Source organism: Sus scrofa, chromosome Y, assembly GCF_054392235.1.
Source record: "Sus scrofa isolate SSC_HxYL_T2T_F1_AM1 chromosome Y, Sscrofa_HxYL_maternal_Yorkshire_Landrace_v2.0, whole genome shotgun sequence".
NCBI classification, from domain to species: Eukaryota; Metazoa; Chordata; class Mammalia; order Artiodactyla; family Suidae; genus Sus; species Sus scrofa.
In genome coordinates this window covers 11,883,469-11,903,109 of record NC_139402.1, presented here as the reverse complement: position 1 = coordinate 11,903,109, position 19,641 = coordinate 11,883,469, and the positions used below count along the sequence as shown (strand labels likewise).

The 19,641-nt window shown below is 38.9% G+C and overlaps 1 pseudogene; it reads right to left on the bottom strand.

The window, feature by feature from the left end:
* Positions 1–3,494: 3,494 nt before the first annotated feature.
* Positions 3,495–5,126, bottom strand: LOC146394367 (heat shock transcription factor, Y-linked-like; annotated as a pseudogene).
* Between the last annotated feature and the right edge of the window lie 14,515 nt (positions 5,127–19,641).

Genomic DNA, 19,641 nt, shown 5'->3' with positions numbered 1-19,641 from the left:
AAGGACAGTTTCCAAGCATCTGGGTGCTATCTGGAGCATCTGGCAGTGACAGCTGCAGGGCCAGTATGATCCTAGGGGTGTGAGAGCAACAGTTGTTGGTGCTCAATTGCGGCACCATCTCTGTTTTCTGACCTCTTAGGTGACTGTGGTCACAGGCTGTGACCTGCGGTTTCTGAGAGGAATACTTTGGTTTGACCCTGGTGCCTGTAGAGTATACAAGAGGCACCACATTTCACTTAGCCCCTGCTGTACTAAGCCTGTGCCAGAGGTGCCTGGCTGCCTCTAGCCTGCCCAAGATGAATCCAGGGTGCTGTAGCCCAAGCAAGTGGCTTCTTGCCACCCATAGCCTGCATCAGGAGCAACCTGCCCTCGGAGAGCCTGTGCACATGTGAGCAGGGAGATTTCTTTGGGGCTCACCCTTCCTCCCCTTGCCCTCCCCAACAATAGTGCCTTGCTTTTGTAGACAAAGAGAAGTACTTTCTTTTATTTATTTATTTATTTATTTATTTATTTATTGATTGATTGATTTTCCCACTGTTCAGCAAGGGGGTCAGGTTATCCTTACATGTATATATTACAATTACAGTTTTTCCCCCACCCTTTGTTCTGTTGCAACATGAGTATCTAGACATAGTTCTCAATGCTATTCAGCAGGATCTCCTTGTAAATCTATCTAAGTTCTGTCTGATAAGCCCAAGCTCCGGATCCCTCCCACTCCCTCCCCCTCCCAACAGGCAACCACAAGAAGTACTTTCAACTCCAAGAAACATTGTAACATGACTGCTGGTAGGACTGAAAACAATTTTTCTGAATGTGGCTCCAGAAAGGTGGCGAAACAGAAACATGAAGCTGCCAAGTCAGACAGATTCTACATCTTCAACGGATTTGTTAACCATGCTAAGGTTTGGCATTAAAGACCAGCATAATTATTTAAGCCTCTCTTTGTGGAAAGCAAGAACGCAACCTATAAGTGTGCACCAGGAAATATAAAGGGGAGGAAATAAAGGCACACCTAACCCGGAGAGTTTGAGCATTTTAAAGCAATAATGATACCCCCTCGTTTTTTGTTTGTTTGTTTGTTTGTTGTTTGGTAAATGTTTCATTTGAAACTACCACCATGTGCTGATGGTGATGCAATCGCTGATTATGTCATTGGCCTTCATTATTGCAGTTATGGTGCACTTATGGACATGGGTCCTGGGGAAGCTAAACTATGCTGTAGTTTGGAGTATGAAATGTATTTTCTAACTTATGCTTATCTTTTTCTTTTTGTCTTTATAGGGCCATACATTTGGCATATGGAGGATCCCAGGCTAGGGGTCAAACCAGAGCTGTGTCTGCTGGCCTAAAACAGCCATAGCAATGCTGGAACTGAGCAACATCTGCACTTTGATCACAGCTCATGGCAACTCTGCGTCTTTAAAACCCCCTGAGTGAGGCCAGGGGTTGAAGCCACTTCCTCATCAGCACTAGTTCGGTTTGTTAACTTCTTAGCCATGGTGGGAACCCCATGAAATATATTTTTTTTTTGTAATGAAGACAATCTTGTCAGGTAAGACCCAAGTTCCCTTTGAAATAACAGAGTATAATGCAGCTGAGAAAATGCTACATAAAGAATATGTATTTTCCCTTTCAAAATTGAACTTCATCTGCCCCTCTTTCCCTACCATCTTAATTTAGGCATCCATTCAATACAACCTAGACTATTTCAGAAATCACTTAACTCCCACTGTCTTTTTCCTTAGTTGCATTTTCTTTTTTGAAACCGTTATCATCAAGGAGGCATGTCAAATATTCCTGTCTAACTACCAAAATTTTCAAATATGGAAAAACCACAAAACAATCTGGCATTGAAAACCACTAAAAAGACAAAAGGACAACTTACAATCAGAGAAAATTGTTTCCGACCATGCAACTAAGAAGGGATTAATCTCTAATATATACAAACACCTTATACAATTCAACCACAAAAAAGCCAACAACCCAATGGAATAGGGGGCAAAAGACCTGCATAGACATTCCACGAAAGAATATATATACAGATGGTCAGAAAGCACATAAAAAATTCTAAATATCATTGTTTCTTAGGGAAGTGAAAATACAAACTACTATGAGGTACCTTTCTCACCTGTCAGAATGGCCATCCTTAACAAGTCCACACATAAAAAAAATGCTGGAGAGGGTGTGGAGAAAAGGAAACTCGCCTACACTGATGAAAGGAATGTCAATTGTTACAACCATTAAGGAAACCACCATGGAAATACTTCAGAAAAGTAAGTATAGAACTAGTACCTGACCGACCCAGAAATCCCACTCTTGGGCATACAGCTGAAAAAAAACTTCCCTTGAAAAAGACACATGCACATGTATGTTCATTGCATCACTGTCCACAAGAGCCAAGACAGGGAAATAACCTAAATGTCCATTGAGAAGATTGGATTAAGAAGATTGTGTGTATGTGTGTGTTCCATATACACACACATACACACAATGGAACCCCGACTCAGCCATAAAAAAGAACAAAGTAATGCCATTTGCAGCAACATGGCTGGAATTAGAGAAGATCATGCTAAGTGAAGTTACTCAGAAAGAGGAAGGCGAATACAATACGATATCACATATGTGTGGACTGTAACAGATGGCACAAGTGGAACTTTCCACCTGAACGAAACTCATGAACGTGCACAACATGTTTCGGTTGCCGAAGGGGAGGGGGCAGGATTGTGATGGACTGGAAATTGGGGGTTAGAAAAGGTGCAAAGTATTGCATGTGGAGTGGGTATGCAATGAGATCATGCTGTAAATCAATGGGAACTACATCTAGTCACTTTTGATGGAGCACAACGGAGGGTTATGTGAAAAAAAAAAAGGATGCGTACGTGTATGGGTGTGGGTCTTGGGTGGTTGGGGTGGTGTGTGCCTGGGTCACTTTGCTCAACAGTAGAAACTCGACAGAACATGGGAAACAAGCTATGGTAGAAAAAGTAAACATCATTTTAGAAAAAGAAACACAGCCCTTAATTGTTTCATAAATGAAGTAATTGCAACTATGAAGATGAACATATATGTTTATTTTTGAAATAAAGGAATTGCAGGAAATTGTTGACATTTGCAAGCCTAAATTTTCATCTTCACTATCCTGCAGAATCTATAGACCGTTGATAGGTCAAAATTAGGATGGTGTTCAAATAATGAAGAGGGTGGAGGTGTTGGCCTTGAGAGAGAGGCAGCAGAGGTATCAGTGGCCATTGGCAATGGGAACCACGGATGGTTGGCTGGTTGAGGGTTAGACAAAGGGCCCTCTCTTGGTGGTATATTCTGATATCTGGTTGGAAAAGGGGACGGCTTCACCGCCATTCCAAAATAACCACTCAGGAAGGGAGAAATAAGGTGGTACTGAGAAATGGAAGTGGTAGTTGTAATGAAATTCACAATGTGGCCACTTGCTGGAGAGTAGCTGCTTTGTGAGTGCGTATGAAACGTGGTCAACTGATTTAAAGTAGCATGTTGAGCCACGACAGTTTGTCTTGTGGTCTGGCTGATGCTGATGATGTAGAAGAAACATCACTTCTCATGGGGGTAGTTGTATTAGAAATTCTCTGGCTGGTAGAAGGCCTTCTTACTAAAGGCACATGTAAATTTGTGGAGTCTTACTAAAGGCACATGTAAATTTGTGGAGGTTGAAAATGCATTTTCTCCACGAGTTTCTGCTTCAAAGTCAGAATTATGATTATCCACCTTACGCCGTGTTCTAGAGTGCTTCTTGCTGCAACCTTGAGGTAGAGAAGCCAATACTGGAGACGCATTTTTATACGTGACTCTTCTTTTCCTCCTTACCAACAGTTGAGGACAGCCTCATTTAAAGTTTGGATTATGGTAGAACTGCAGCTAAAACCAAGGAGAAATTTATTTAATGGTATTTGAAACAAGGACACGAGGAGACAGAAACCATAATATCTGACTCTTTGCATCATATGGAGTTAATATCATGAAACAATACACGTCCATTGCTAATATTTTCAAAAATGTTCTTAGTGGGCACAGCCAACTATTGTCCTCAAGGAAAAATGTCTGGTATATTTACAGTAATAGTATTAGGCTCTGTGGCCTGCATTTTTTGAGGTTCATTGACAAGCCTCAAGGAGGCTAGGACAATGATTTATCATCCCAAATATTTTATGACCAAGCCATCCTCAATTTAAAAATGTTGAACATGGAGATCCTGTCGTGGCACAGTGGTTAACGCATCCGCCTTGGAAACATGGGTTTGTGGGTTTGATTCCTGGCCTTGCTCAGTGGGTTAAGGATCTGGTGTTGCCGTGAGCTATGGTGTACTTTGTAGATGTGGCTTGGATCCCACGTTGCTGTGACTCTGGCGTAGGACGGGGGCTATAGCTCCAATTCAACCCCTGGCCTGGGAACCACCATATGCCATGGGAGTGGCTCAGGAAATGGCAAAAAGACAAAAAATAATCATCATAATAAAAATGGAACAGTACTTCATCCCACTTTCAAGGTCTACTTTGACCCTATATGGATGAACATATTTGCACATGTCCAAAGAAAATCTTATACACTCCCTCTATAAGTAGTAACTGGAAATTTCTTAATGCCATGATCCAAGCACAGACTTCATTTTCTTCTGCCAGAAAGTCAGCCAGTGAGGCACATCTTTGAAAATTCCTTTGCAGCTTATTAAATGCATAAAGGTTAAGCTGTCGAACTCAGCTTTTCATACTCTCAGTTTCAAATATTCTGAAGGGAGCCTTTCTCTCCAGAACTTCTTTCTTGACGCGCTCTTCATTAATCACTATCAAGGTTCCATTTGCTTCCCACCAAATGGACTTAAAGTGACCACGTTCAGCAGTTTTCCAAAGTTTTCTGGGAAAGGGCAGAGGAAGAAAATCATCGTCTTCATCTGGTTCAATGGCACACAATGTGCGACATGGCTTTTTTATCAGGGAGCCTTCAGACAAAGCCTGGAAAGCCGTTTCTTCAATCTGAGACCTCAAGTCCAAGTCCCCAGTGATTGAGTTATCACACCATGAAGGTGTAATGGAGGATTCTGAACCAGTTGGTGCATCTTTAGGAGACACTGGTTGAATTTCTGAAGGAGCATGTGCCATCTCAGATTAGTTTCTCTGCAGCTACTTTTCTCACCTGCATGGTTTTTCAACTCTGCAGTTTTAAATGCTGCTTTGGTAAGCCTACAGAGATAAAATCGCCCATGCATCACAATGGTTGCTAAGCTAAGTAGCTGTCAGATGACAGGTCTCCTAGCAATCTGAGCATAACCTTCAGTCAGTGCTTATTTTCCTATGAAATTGGTCCAGTTAACATAAAATGCGAGCTCCTTACTAAAACAGTAACCCCCCGTAACAAAAGTGAGATCAGCAAATTCCCATTCCAATGGAATCTTTTTAATAAATAAGAAAACCCATCACATAAATAAATCCATTTCATCCCAGAAGTAAACATAAATTCCCTATTATAAACATACACATTTGGTGCCTGTTATTAAGGCCTGGAAAATGGGACCAAAAAAACCAGTAAAGTGAAACATATGGTATGTATCACTTCCCAGTTTATAACTAGAATCTATGCCGCATCTGTATTCAGAAAAATCTTAGCCAGGATTTCCCTGGCAGCTAGCTTGTTAAGAATCTGTTGTTGTCACCGCTGTGATCTGGGTTCAATCCCTGGCCTGGGAAATTCTGCATGCCCCAGGTGCAGTCCATAAAATAAAAATTAAAAAAAAAGAAATAAAGGAAACAAACACACACACACACAAACACAACCTTTATCACTAAGCAAGGCATGGAAGGTCCCTGGGCACCAAGCAAAATATCTATAGCCATCGAGATATAGAAAGATTGATAAATGCTGCGGTTAGGAGAGGAAATTTTGGGAAGCACCATCCAAAGGGGTATGAGTTTTCCTTGTGGGTTGAGGCCAATATTTCACAACTGGAGAAGTGATGGGTGTACAACATTCTGAAGATAATATATGCCATTGCATTGAATACGTTAAAATTCATACACAATGTTTTCACATTGTTAAAAACTGACAGTGATTTGCTATCACTAATTTTAGCACATGGAGTTTTCTGTGTATCCTACGTAAGTAGTCTGTGTGTTAAACAATATTCCTAATATTTTCTCCTTTGGATGGCTGAGAGAGGAATTCACAAGGCCAATTGGTATTCACTAGGGCATCAGAAAGTGAGGGGCTGAGCTCTAGATGGCATCAGCCTTGACTGCAAGGAGGTGTTAGGCTTACAAAGCACCTGTGGTGGGAATCCCTGGATGAAGTCCATGCTGGGAACCGGTTGCAGGGACAATGAAGAAGGAGGGGAAGGTCAAGGGAGGTGTAATGGCTCGAGTCCCATGATGTAGAGCAGTTACTCCCTGTAAGAGGTTAAGCTCTGCAGGCAGTTGTTTCCCACAGGTCATTGTTTCTTGCTGCCCAACTTGAGCATCCACATACTGGGAGGGGGTGTCCACAGCAAGTCTCTCAGGTGAACTGCAGTGGTTGGGGTGTATGGGGGTCTGTCTCCATCCTCCTGGAAACCTGTCATTCAAGCCTTCCATTATATGGGATAGGGGTGACCATCTACTCTTCTCTATCTGCTTCCTGCTGGCCTGGGGTGACAAGTACTGGGTGGATGGACATGGTACAGGCTACCATAGAGTTTGGGAAGAAAAGAAAAATGAGTTTAAATAGGAGTTTAGGATGTAGGTTGATACCAGTATTGTTGAAGGAGGACTTCCATTTTATCTGAGGAGGTTTTAACACTTGGTGTGGTATTAACCCATAAATCACAGGAGCTATTGGTCATAAGACATGTTGTCTCCTTTCTGTTGCTGTATGAGGAGACCTTGAAAATGTAAGGTTGCCGCTGCCAGCTGATGCTGCTTTGAGAAGCGTCGGTGGCATCATATCTGACAGGGCACATAAACCCTAAGATCTTAGCCAGGCAAGGCTTGCCTAAAATTACTCCTGAAATATTTCCTCGTCTTCCTTGGATGTCTGGCCCACAGCTACTCCATTCTGCCTTTTCTCCCTACTGGCCCATGCAGATGCCATGGTTAACGATCTCTGTATTTCTAGATGAGAGAAGAGGCAAGAATTTGGGGCCATAGAAAGGCTCACCTGAAATCGAACTGTCTGAAGGCATGTACCTCACTTCTGGTCTCCTCCCTTAGCTCTGCTCAGCAGGTGCTGCAGGGAAACAGCTGCTGTGGCTCAAGTTTTACTCCAAGGAGAGCCTGAAGGCAAGTGCTATACTTGAGGTCACAGTTGGCTATAAGCCCCCATGGTGATTGACAGTTTTGACAGGCATTTTATGACCATTTCATCCCACAGTGCTAGGAATGAACATTCCTCATTCTGGCCAAGAGTTCACAGATAGGCCACTCAATGTGCTAATACTGGACAAGGCCATGTTAGGAGTAGCCAACGGTCTCTGGACCACCTGTCTTGCTAGTCTATTACGGTCCAGGAAAATATTCCTTCTTGTTGCACTTTCCCATACTTAGAGGTCACTGATCTCACATGGAACTGTCTATCATTTTCAGTGATTCAGGCACACATTGGAAATGCAGGAAATAGCAATTTTCTGAAAACAGTGAATAAAAATAACACAGAGACACTCATGCTGAGAGAAGGAATTCACAAAGAGAAAGACAGATACCATATGATATCACTGATATCTGCAAGCTACTATACAGCAGAAATGAAGCTTTCCACAGAAAAGAAAAACATGGACTTTGAGAATAGATGTATGATTCAAGGGGGTGCAGGAGGCAGAAGGGAGGGAGTGGGAGTGAGTGGGAGCTTGGGGTTAATTGATGCAGACTATTGCCTTTGGAATGGATGAGCAGTGAGATCCTGCAGTGTAGCACTGGGAACTATGTCTACTTGCTTATGATGGAGCATGACAATGTGAGAAAATAGGGTATACCTGTGTGTATAACTGGCTCACAATGCTGTATAGTAGAAAATGTAATGATGTATTGGGGAAATAAAATAAACGTGAAACCTCTTCTGATAAGGAGTGAAAAAATAAAATTAAAAAAATATATAGAAAGAAGAATTGGTAATGTCATAAATAAAAATTTTTTCCTAAGTGTTTTGTACATTTAGTGTCCTCCTTTCCTTTTTACTACCTTTCTTTGCATTTCAATGTTTTTCCCTCTTTATTTTTCATCTTTATTATACTACAATTTATATATATTGTGTTGTGACAATTTCTGCTATATAGCATATTGACATATATATACGCATGTGTGTGAGAATATAGACATGTATATATGTAAGTATGCATATATTTATGCATATTCTTTTTGCATTTATCTTCCATCATATGCCATCCTATGAGGTTGAGTATAGTTTCCTGTTCTATTCAGTAGGGACTCCTCGCTTATGATTTCTAAATGTAAATGTTTGCAACTACTAACCCCACTCTCCTTGTCAGTTCCACCCACCCCTTCGCACGTTGGCTACCACAAATTATTTCTCCATGGCTGCGATCAGTTTCTCCTTTTAGACAGGCTCATTGTGCCACATTTTAGATCCCATGTATAAGTGGTATCATGTGGCATTGTTCTTTCTTTTTATGACTTACTTCAATTAGTATGAGAATATCTATTTACATCTAGGTGGAGGCAAATAACATTATCTTGGTTTTTATAGTAATGTGTAATTGATTTATAATATTTCTTTAATTTCTGTTTTACACCAAAGTGACCGAGTCATACAGAGTCCCCTGTGCTGTAGAGGATGACCGAATGGCTTATCCATTAGAAATGTAAGCGTTTGCATCCACCAACCCCAAACTCCCTCTCCACATTTCTCCCTCCCTTAGACATCCAGACTGTGCTCTCCATGGCCATACTCTTTTACTGTTCTGCAGATAGTTTCATCTGTGCCATATTTTCAATTCAACATAGAAGTGATTTTGTGTGGCTTTATTGTCTTTCTCCTACTTAATTTACCTAATATGAGAATCTCTATGTTGCTGCAAATGGTATGATAAATGAAGATTCTTTTTTATGGCTGATTAGTATTCTGTCGTGTATATATACATCTTCTTAACCCATTCATGTCTTCGCTATTGTGGATAGTACTGCTGTGAGCATAGGGGTGCATGAATTTTTCTCAAAGTGAGTTTTGTCTAGATGGATGCCCACAATTAGGATTGTTGGATTGAATGTTAGTTCTATATTTAGTTGAAAGTCCAGGGTGGTAGAACTGATCATTTGTGGAGGGCTCTTTCCATTTGAAATGCTTCACACTGATTGCTATTTTCCTGTCAAAGCTCCAAAGTTCTTCTTCTGTCCTGTCTGCTCACCTTGCTGTTGTTGGGGAACTGCCCAGTGTCCAGGAGTTCTTCCCCATTCCTCTTCACTCTTTTTTCTTCTTTGTTTTGTCCTCCCCAGTTTTGTGAAGTTATTCTTGATCATTGGAATCCTGGGACCTTCCATCACCATTTAGCAAATATTCTGTGCAATTCTTCCACATACAAAAGGATTTTTCAATGTATTTGTGGGAGTATGTGAGCCTCATGTCTATTGCTCTGCTGCTATCCTTTTTCTCCTTTTCTTTTTGGAAGGAGAGTTTTGCTATATGTAATATTCTTGGTTAACATATTTTTCTATTAGTGCTTGAATCAATCACCCTACTCCCTGTAGCACTGATAATCTTATATTCCCCCTGATGTGTGATGGATTCATTTTTTCTTGCCTCTTTTAAGATAATCTCTTTAATTTCCCCATTCTGACAACACTGTGTTTGGATGAGATCTCTTTGGATGTATCCTACTTGTAGCACACTTAGACCAGGAAGTGTGCATGTCATTTTCTTTCTTCAGATTTGGGGTGTTTTCAGCTTAGACTTCCCCAAATAAGCTTTATGACATTATTCTCTTTCCTTCTGGGATTCCAGTGATAAATATATGATAGAGAGATGGTAAATAGATAGATAGATAGATGATAGACAGACAGACAGATAGAGAGATGATAGATAGATAGATAGATAGATAGATAGATAGATAGATGATAGATAGATAGATAGATAGATAGATAGATAATAGATAACAGATAGATAAATAGATGATAGATCCACTTGACAAAGTTCCATCAGCCTTTTGGATCCCTTTCAATTTCTTCACTTGTTTTTTGCTTTGCACCTCTGATTTTATTACTTCAAATGAGCTGTCTCAAGTTCACTCATTCTTCTACCTGATCAAAACTGCAGTTGACCCCTGTGGTCAATTTATCAATTCAGTTATATTTTTTAGTTCTTGGATTTTTTATGACTTTGTTAATATTCTCATTTTGTATTTGCACCACTGTCCTGGTTTGATTTCACTGTCAACCTGTGTCCTCCATTAGCTCAGTGAGTATTTTAAGGCAGTTGTGTTAAAAAATTGTGTGAGGTAATTTGGGGATTGAATTCCGTTAGGTTTCCAGAATCTCATTTTGGAAACCTTGGTGCACAGTGGAGTCTTGTGCTGTTTTCATGGCATTTCAAAACCAGACACCTTCTCCTGACTTTGTGCAAATGAAGCCTGTACCAACCTCCCCAGCTAAAGGTACTATGATCTCTCTTCTGCTGTCTTGATCTTCTTGATGTCTGCTTGTGAGTGCACATGGGGTGGTGCTTGTCTCCATTTTCAGTTGTCTTCACAACTAAGACTGCCACCTGCCCAGTGGCCTTGTCAATCCTTCCAGTCAGGTGAGATAGAAATCAATTTCTGGCTAGCCCCCAAACAAATCAGAAGGTTGGATCCACCTTGTTGTTTCCATTCTTCTGGAAGGCCCTGTCATGAAGAGTTTTCTCCCGATTGTACCATGCTCTGTATGACCTAGGGATTGGACACAGACAAGCACATGAAATAGGTTGAATTTTCTACCCCTGTGGCCTGGGTACTCAACTGATCTCTTTAGTTCTCTTGAAATTGTCCTTGTTCCTACATTTTTGGTAACTCGCTTCCTTGGTGGGGGAACAAAAGTCCATACAATGACTAAATGATCAGGAAAGGAAAGTCGTGGTGGTAGGAAAGTAATTCAGAGATATTTTTGAATATATTTAATGTTACATGTAAAATGTCACTTGCAGGCACAGATTATAAAACAAACTTAACACTAGAAATAGATTAGTTGTTCAACTGGTGTTTCATACGTAACCCCACACAAATAAAATGGAAAAAATTATACAACTATCCTAAATTTAAAAAACATTAAATTATAGGAAAGGAGTGGATTTGATAAAACTACACTCACATAATATTTTAGAGTTCAAGACCCATGTAAATGGAAGCAATCAAAATGATGTAATAGTAACTGATTAGAGAGCATGTATATATCTCAGCAGATAATATGCTTTCTCTTGCATCCTTTGCTAAGTCTGGGGTTGTTGGAAGAAGCCTGCCAAACAACCCTACTTCTTTCCCTTCCTGAAACATATATGTAAATGCAAATAAGTTTAAGAAAATTGTCAATAAAACATTTTAGGCGATTTCAAATTTATCAGAACATTACTATAGTAAAGTATTTACAATCACATATGCCTGTTATAATTACCATTACTATTGACTAATTTAGTAAGTAGCATAAAACAGTAGCTAATAAGCTATTTGCTTAAAGTGTATATTAACAATAAACGAGATCAATAACTTTTTCAAGTCTTGACTATGAATACTAAGAAAGATTTGGTAGATTGGCAATGAAAACAACAGGCTAACTTACACTATTTTTCTCTGTCTACAGGTGCTAAGGCAAGAGATAGCAGTATTACATATTTCACTAGCACAGTCTCCCTCAGAATTTAGTTTCAAAAGTTCTTATAATAACAACCATCATTGAGATAATTAAATTCTTACCCAGTAGTTGGTAGGTATCTATGAAACCTATGAGCTGCAATTTTCTACAAAAAGATGTTGAAATGATAATTTTTGGCCTCAAGGTGTCTATTCTGTGTAAACTTTAATCAAATAAAATGTGGTCTACCTGTCATGTGCATGTATATATTGTAATAAGCATGAGATTTCAATTTTATAACACACTTACTCAGAACTTTTTTTCATTTTAAAACTACTGATTAATTATGACCGTAAAGAAAACTCTAAAATACTAAAAAGTATAATGAATATTTGTTGTTTTTATTTTATGTACAAATTAGTTGATGAAATGGCTGTACAGCAGCTACAAACTGATATGGCAAATCTGCATGCACACACACACACGGACAGTTGAAAATGGTAAACTACAGGGATAAATTTGTGAGATTATTTTTTTCTTTTGCATCAATCTCATAGACTTGACTGTGAAGAAAAAGAACAGCAATGTATTGTGTGCCTAAGATATATGAAGATGTAACATTCCTGACAAGAGTATGAAGGCCGAGGAGACAATAAATGTACAGATATGGGTTATTTCACAATACGTGAAGAGACACATTATCTCCTTAACATAGTTTGTATATACCAAGTTGTATATACCAAGACTTAAAGAAATAACTAGCACAATGAAAAAAAAGAATTACCACTAATAAACCTGAGAAAGTAAGTAGAAAATAACTTAGCAGATTAATTTAAAATTAAGTAGGTAATAAAGAAAATGGGAATAAATAATGGATTGAGAAAGTGAAAATTATTTAATAAAACATTAACTGTTGTAAATGGTTTGCTTCTCTGTAGTACAGGGTATTCTACTCAATATTGTGTAGAAACCTATATGGGCAAAAAAAAAAAAAAAATCCAAGGGGAAAAAAACGGATGTAAGCATAGGTATAACTGATTCATTTTACTGTGCACCTGAAACAGTACATTGTAAATTAACTACGCTTCTAAATAAAATTAAAATTAAGAAAATGTAAATAGCCCAAATGTCCCAATGAAAGGGAAAAATCTTTCTGGATTTGATATTTTAAAAATAAGATCTTTGTGTATGTTTTAGAGCATGTTCTACTTTCCTTCCTTCACATGAATCTTGCCAGTTTCCCCAGCACCCTTTATGGAAGAGACTATATTTCTTCCACTGTATGTTCCTTCCTCCTGTGTCATAGATTAGTTGACTATAGTTGTTTGGGTTTATGTCTTGGCATTATATTCTGTTCCATTAATCTGTTTCTGTTTTTGTGCCAGTACCATATATTTTCAGATAACTGTGGCTTTGCATATTGTCCAAAGTCAAGGAGCCTGATTCTTCAATTTCAAATGTTCTTTTTCAATGCTGCTTTGCCAATCTGCAGTCTCTTGTATTACCATAGAAATTTTAAGATGTTCTTTTCTAGTTCTGTAAAGAATGTCCTTGGTAGTTTGAAAAGTATTGCATTCAATCTGTAGGTTGCCTGGGGTAAAAGAGTCATTTTGACCATGTTGATTCTTTCAATCCAACAGCATTGTATATCTTTGCATCTCTTTGTGGCATCTTTGATTTCTTTCATCAGCATCTTATGCTAGTTGAAGTATAGAATTTGTCCCTTTAGGCCAGTTTATTCCTAGGTATTTTAATTTTTTGATGTGATGGTTAATAGGACAGTCCCTCTGATTTTTCCATCTGATCTTCCATTGTCAGTATACAAACATGCAAGTCATTTCTGTGTATTAACTATACATCCTACTACTTTGCTAAATTCACTGATGGGCTCTATTAGTTTTCTGGTGCTGTCTTTAGGGTTTTCTTGGTATAGTGTCTTGCCATTTGCAAATAGTGATAGTGGTACTTCTTCTTTTCCAATTTGGATTCCATTTTAATTATTTTTCTTCTCTGATTGCCATGGCTAGGACTTGCCGAACTATGTGGAATAGCATTGGGGAAAGTGGACATCCTTGTCTTGTTCCTGATCTTAGTGGAAACATTTTCAGTGTTTCACCATTGAGAATGAGGTTAGCTATTAGTTGTAATATATGGCTTTTATTATGTGGAGGTAGGTTCCCTCTATGCCCACTTTCTGGTGAGGTTTCTTTTTTTTTAATAAGAAAAATGTGTTGAATTTCATCAGAAGGATTTTCTGCATCTACTGAGATGATTGTGGCTTTTATTTTTCAGTTGTTGATGTGGTGTATCACACTGATTGATTTGCAGATATTGGAGTACTTTTGCATCCCTAGGATAAATCCCACTTGGTCATGGCATATGATCGTTTTACTGTGTATTTGAATTCTATTCGGTAAAAATTTGGTGAGGATTTTGATATCTAGGTTTATCAGTGATGTGGCTGTGTGATTTTCTCTTTTAGGTGATACCTTTGTCTGGCTTTGGTATCATGGTGATGTTGGTTTCCAAGAGTGAGCTTCAGGTTCTTTTTTTCCTCTGCTATTTTTTGAAGGGTTTAAGGAAGCATAAGCATTAACTCTCCTCTAAATATTGGAATGAATTAGCCTGTGGAGCTATTAGGTCCCAGACATTTGGTTTTTGGTGGGGGGGAATTTTAGTCACATTTTCAATTTTGGTACTTGGGATTGGTCTCTTCATATTTTCTATATCTTCCTGGTTCAGTCTTGTAAGAAGATTGTAAGAATCCACCTATTTTATTGGCATATAGTTGGTTCTAGTAGTCTCAGGATCTTTTGAATTTCTGTGGAGTCTGTTGTAATATCTCCTTTTTCATTTCAAATTTTACTGATTTGACCCCTCTCTCATTCTTTCTGGATGGGCCTAGCTAGAAGTTGATCAATTTTATTGATCTTTTCAAAGAACCAGCTCTTGGTTTCATTGATCATATCTATTACTTTGTCTTTATTTCACTTACTTCAGCTCTGATATTTGTGATTTCTTTCCTTCAGCTTATTTTGGGCTTTGTCTGTTCTTCCTTCTCTAGCTGTTTTAGGTGTAAGTTTATGTTGTTTATTTGAGCTTTTTCTTCTTTCCTAAGTTGTATGGCTATAAAATTCCCCCCCCCAAAACTGCTTTTGATGTGTCCAGGAATTTGTTAGTGAGGATAGGGTGAAAACTGGAACCAATTAGCATTGCTTGTGTATACAGGACAATGGACAGTATATAGATACAATAGAATATTAATTATATTTAAATACAAACAAATGCAACAAAATGGGTGAACCTTGAAAATATAATGGTATGCATAATAATGCACACCCTAAAGGACAAATTTTTATTACTACATAAATCTCAGATAATTAGAATGTATTTAGATGTTACCAGGGACAGAGGGTAAATGATAAAGGGAGATATTATCTGGTTACTAAGTTGCTGTTTAGAGTAGCCTTTTAAAAGCAAGAAAATGAATTGTGTTTGATTATTGCACAGCAATATAAATGTACCCAAGCCTCTGCATTATACAGTTGAATGTCATCTAAATAGTAATATGTCATATATATTTTACAGTTAAAATGCAATCCCCAAAATTATTGTTATATTAAAGTACAGTCAATTCACAATGTTTCTTCAATTTCTGTCAAACAATAATGTGACCCAATCACACACATTTCCCTGTGCTGTACTGTAGGGCCCCATTCCCTATAGATTCTACATGTAAATTTTCAAACCCAAACTTCAAACTGCAAAAAATGCCTACAAATCAAAAACAACAACATATGATCAAAGTATATGTTTTCTTCATGAAACATACACTAGGTATAAAAGCGTGGATGCAGTAGTAAAAACATAAGTTAGTAGTGAAATGCAACACATGTCCTCCTAGTGCTAGTCATTAAATAGCTGGATGTTATAATAATATCAGAGTACATTTCAGAGAAAAACAAAAATATGCGTATAAGTGATGTCAATTCCTAATGTAAGAGAAAAACTGATGTCCCAAATGCAATTCTGCTAAGAGCAAACTCCAGACTTTATGGTGTTAGACTTTCTGTGATAGAAATGCTCTCCCACTTCTGTTGTTTACATTCCCTCAAAAAGTTATACTCTCCAAATCTGTAACAGAATTACAGTATGAGAATTTCTCTAAAAAAAAAAAAAACCTGAAGAAATTGTGTAAATAGATAACAAATCAAGAGCGTATTGAACTTTTGGCACATAGAGACATGATCATCATATCACTATAGTATCTCTTACATAGACTGGATAGAACTCAATTAATAAATGTACCTGGCATCAAGATGAGTCTGAAGGAAATAACTTCATTGACAAAAGGCAATACTTTGCTGGTGCCTGAAAGAATGATCTTGAAAGCAGGATTTGGGAAGATAGAATTTAAAATTGTTTGAACATCTAAGTGTTGATGTGCCTGCTGCCAAAGAAAAAGCGGAGAAGAGGACCTCATTATTTTAAAATTTTTGATTGATTTTTTCATTACAATGGAGTGATATTTACTGTCAATCATTTAGAAAATACAGATTGCAAAAAGAAAGTTAAGCATTGACTAGTTCTCTCCATCAACTGAAAAGAATAGCAGCAAGAATTATTTTATCAACTTCTAAAATAAACAGGTCATCAAATAGTAAATGAAGGAAAGTTCCTTTTCTAAAATATAAAAGCTTAAACTAATAGACAAGTATCAGAACTAATATATCAGCAATTTTTCTTTCTGTTTGTTTTCCTTAGCGCCACTCTTTGTGGCATAATGGAAGTTCCCAGGCTAGGAGTCTAATCAGAGCTGAAGCTGCTGATCTAAACCACAGCCACAGAGACACCACATCTGAGCCATGTCTGTGACACACACAGAAGCTCAGAGGCAATGCTGTATACTTTACAAACTGAGCAGGTTCAGGGATTAATCCCACATCCTCATGGATACGAGGCATGTCCCTTACCAATGAGCCATGATGGGAACTCCCAATACATTTGCAATTTTGATGATTTAATAAATCCAGACAAGGATTATTAAAGGCTGCTAAAACCAGTAGCTAAAACTCTGAAAAGAAACTTCATAATTATGAGAGACGCTATTTGGGTCTTGCTGCAGCAAGTGTGGAAATGAGAATAGGGAGGTGGACAAGGAGATGCCATCTTGTCATCACCATCCATCTTGGTGAACCTAAGGTGAGCCAGATGAGGGCCTTGAGAAAAACAAAGGCATTCGAACTTGAGAAAGTCTGGGGCCGGATTTTTCTAAAGATATTCAAAAACAGGTAGATTGTGCTAGAGGTTAATCATCAAAGTAACAATGTAAGACATTCTGCTCAGCTATAATCCCTCTGTGTCCTGCATGTAATTAAGTTACAATAGCATGTTATACATGTAAACAAGCACTATAAAAGTGTCTCCCCTTTCTGTTAGGGGTCTATGATTGGGAAGCTATTCTCCAAGAATATGTCCATGTTAATAAAGCTGTTCTCCATCTTCCTCGAGTGGAGGCCACAGTGAGATTCCCTCAGAGAGACTGATGTTTTGAGCCACCATCATCCTTGGTTGGCACCCCAGCTTGCAGTATCAGGGCTGCCCAGTGCTGAATATAGTGCACCTCCCTGATTTCAGGGAACTCAGGATCAGTGGGCCCTGCAGCCTCTGGACAGGTTGACTGACAAGATGGACCCAGTGTGGACTGTGGATTATCCAGGTAAGGATCCGGGGACAGGTCCTGCTCACAGGGCAGAAAATAAGACTGATCAACCCCCTGAGGGATGAGTGCACTGAGGGAAAGGATCATGAGTCAGGAACAGATTCTCCCAGTCAGAAGCTGTTGCTGACCACAGTAGTATACCTAGGGGGCTCCGGATCAGAGGGTGGGCCTGATCAGAACACCTACTCTCTCCCAGTTGGAAGTTGTACCTGACCAGAGCAGTAGCCAGGAACTGCTGGGGGAGCAGGAGGGACAGTGATAACCTCTGAGTGTGCCTTTGAGAGTGAATAGGACCAGATTTGCTTGACATCAGATTTGTTTGTGGATCCATGGCTCGAGTGGCTACAGAATCTGAGTGGGTCCTAACCTGCATTTCCGTGGTGACCTCATGAGGCTTCAAGGCTGTGCCAGGCTCTGAGGGACTCCTTCCCTTCCTGTGAGTCTGGTCCAGTTCCAGGGTTTATACAGACCAGCCATATGCCAAGAGGCACATAAGCTCTCAAGAGGGGCATAGTTAGGTGGACATCTGAAAGGCCACCTTCTGAGAAGGGGGCACTCTCCCTTGTTTCCTCTGTGTCACCCACAGAGTGTGGCCACACAGGGCAGGACTTATCTTGGAGATACCTAATCTGATCCTGTTCCTGGACCACCGAGTGTGCTGCTTAGGAAAGGGATGTATGAGTCAGGGAAGGTTGTGCCCATAGAAACTGGGAGGGGCACTCTTTAAAGGGTTAAGCCAGGAAACGTTGACTTTACCAGTTTACAAACTATGCACTAAGGATTTTTGGGACTCTCTCACTTGTCCCCTCTGCTGTGATACCCCTCCTTTTGATCTAAGTTGGGACACACCCCCTGCACAGTATTTATGGGATGGCTGGCACATTTGACTGCTGGTACATGTTTGCACTCATTCTCCAGTGATCCCACGAAGGTGGCATCAAAGGACAGAAGAAAAGAATATGTATGAGGAATCTTACAGTGGTTGGATGTTTTGGGTCACATCAGTCAAAAATAGTTTCTAGTTTGAGACACTTAGCAGGTAAGGCATTATATATTCCAGTGGTAGCAGAGGGCACCTGGGAGCTCCACTGCTTCCAGGAGTGGAGGAGACAAAGGTACTTGGGATATAAGTAAGTGAAGAGGAAACCTAGATGGGAAGTGGAGTGTTGAAGTTGACAGCGTTAGAAGGCATGATTAGAAATTTCAAGAAATGTGACTCTATGGTTCTCCATTCTTCCATTCTTCCTTTCTTTTTTTTTTTTTTTTTTTTTGGTTGGATGGTCTCCTGTTATTATCTGCTTGAGTGTATTTTTTTTTTCATGTTTTGCAAATGCAATATTTTGTTTTAGCTTGTGGTTGCCCTGTTTTTTAAGTATGCTAACCCCTTCCCATAATTGTGTGTTTTAGCCTGATGGTCCTGTAAGTTCAAACACTTCATTACTATATTAAAATCAAGAAGAGAAACATACAAACAAACAATAAGGGTTATTTACTTCCTAACATCCCTTGCCCACATTTTATGTTTTTGATGACTCTTTTTAATTTTTTTCTTTTTAATTTTATTTTGTTTGAAGCATGTTCATGATTAAATCTGTATGCTGGCTTATTTGAGTGACTGCTCTCTTATTGCAGTTTCCTCAGTCCTAGTTCTACCTCTTCTTCTTCTTTTTTTTCTTTTTGTTTTTTCTTCCCTTTCCTTCCTTTCTTTTTGGTTTAGAGAAGCCCTTTCAATATTTCCTTTAACCTGGGTTTTGTGTTGCTGTATTCTTTAAGTTTTTGTTTGCTGGAAAAATTTTTATTTCCCCTTCTATTTTAAATGATATTCTTGCTGGATAGAGTATTCTAGGTTGCATATTTTTTCCTTTGAGCACTTTAAATATCTCTTGACATTCCCTCCTGGCCTGTAGTGTTTCTGTAGAGAAATCAGCTGATATTCTTATGGGGGTTCCCTTGTAGGTAACATTCTGGTTTTCTCTTGCTGCCTTCAGGATCCTCTCTTTATCACTAACTTTTGCCATTTTTATTATGATGTGTCTTGGTGTGGGTCTGTTTGGGTTCAGTTTGTTTGGGGCCCTCTGTCCTTCTTGTATCTTGAATCCAGTATCCTTTAAATTTGGGAAGTTTCCAGCGATAATTTCTTCAAATATATTTTCCATC